We start from the raw sequence: 1,294 nt of genomic DNA on the forward strand, positions 1-1,294 counted from the left end.
TAAGATAGTTACGATCATTTGAATAGTATTCTGTGTTCGATAGATTAATAAACTTTTTAGTTGTTAACCAAACGTTTAACTATTTCTTAAAGTAAATTTGTTTGCTCTATCATTTATCAAATCTAAGCATTGAATGCTGCTTAGATTTACTTCAACTATGCGAGAAAATAGCTAGAATTGGTTAATTGTCAAAAAGTGGTGTCGCATTCAATAAACTAATGGACAAAACTTAGCAGCTATTAGAACATTAGTAACATAATACAAAAAAAAATAAGAAAGAAAGTAACAGCTACCCGGTTCCAATTTTGAATAACAGCAAAATATTAAAATATACCGAAATAATATACCACAAAAATACTACAAAATGTGTCAAATGGTATATTTGGTATATTGATGTGATACTACATTCAAGATATCCTATAAAGTGCAAAACCCCTAGTAAGTAGGCGTTTTTGCCCATACAAAAGTATTTCTTTAATAACTTCGACAATTTTTAAGAATCACAAAAACTATAGTTAATATTGTATACACCAAAATTCGCGACTTTAAAAATTACGCTTGTTATTAGTGTTTAGCAAAGATGTGGCAAAATTTTTAAACAAACTTGATTTGCGTGCAAACATAACACATGCTGTCGAAAAATGTACATTGTATAGCTGTATCTCTTATAGTCTTTGAGATCTAGGTGTTTATACGAGCAGACGGACAAACAGATTGACGGACATGGCTGGATCGTTATTATACTCTTCTATCGTATGGTATAAAAAACAGTAAAACATCTCTTATGGTTTACTCGTAATGTTAAATGCCACTCAAATTAGTAATTTACCCTTAAGTGCGGTGGCCAATAACAGCACAGGGCACCTGTGTTTTCCTTGGGAGCATCGGGAATCCACTTGTTGCTCTTTTATGTTCAGCTGGCATTTAATTATCTTAAAGTAACAGCTTCCTAACTCTTTTAAATGTTCAGCAACAACTTTCGGAGGATTGCATGCAAAATAAACGTTGCCTATCTTCAAGGCGCAGAAATTAACATTAGTTTTTAATTAATCTGTGTTGCCCACCAAGGGCAGCGATCGCAGCTTCTTGTTCTTCCTGAGCATTTCCTTGAATATAAAGAATTAAATTAAAAAAATTCTGATGAGTTGTTGTAATGTTTGATTAAGAGTTGTAAACATGCGTCTGATTCTCAACTTGGATTTGAGCCTCTAAAAAGACATTTTTCGTTTTCTAGTAAAAAAAATTTATTTTATAAACTGAAAGATCTAAAAGTGATCAACTTTAATAATATTTA

This window comes from Drosophila albomicans, chromosome 2R (assembly GCF_009650485.2).
Source record: "Drosophila albomicans strain 15112-1751.03 chromosome 2R, ASM965048v2, whole genome shotgun sequence".
In the NCBI taxonomy this organism is placed as follows: Eukaryota; Metazoa; Arthropoda; class Insecta; order Diptera; family Drosophilidae; genus Drosophila; species Drosophila albomicans.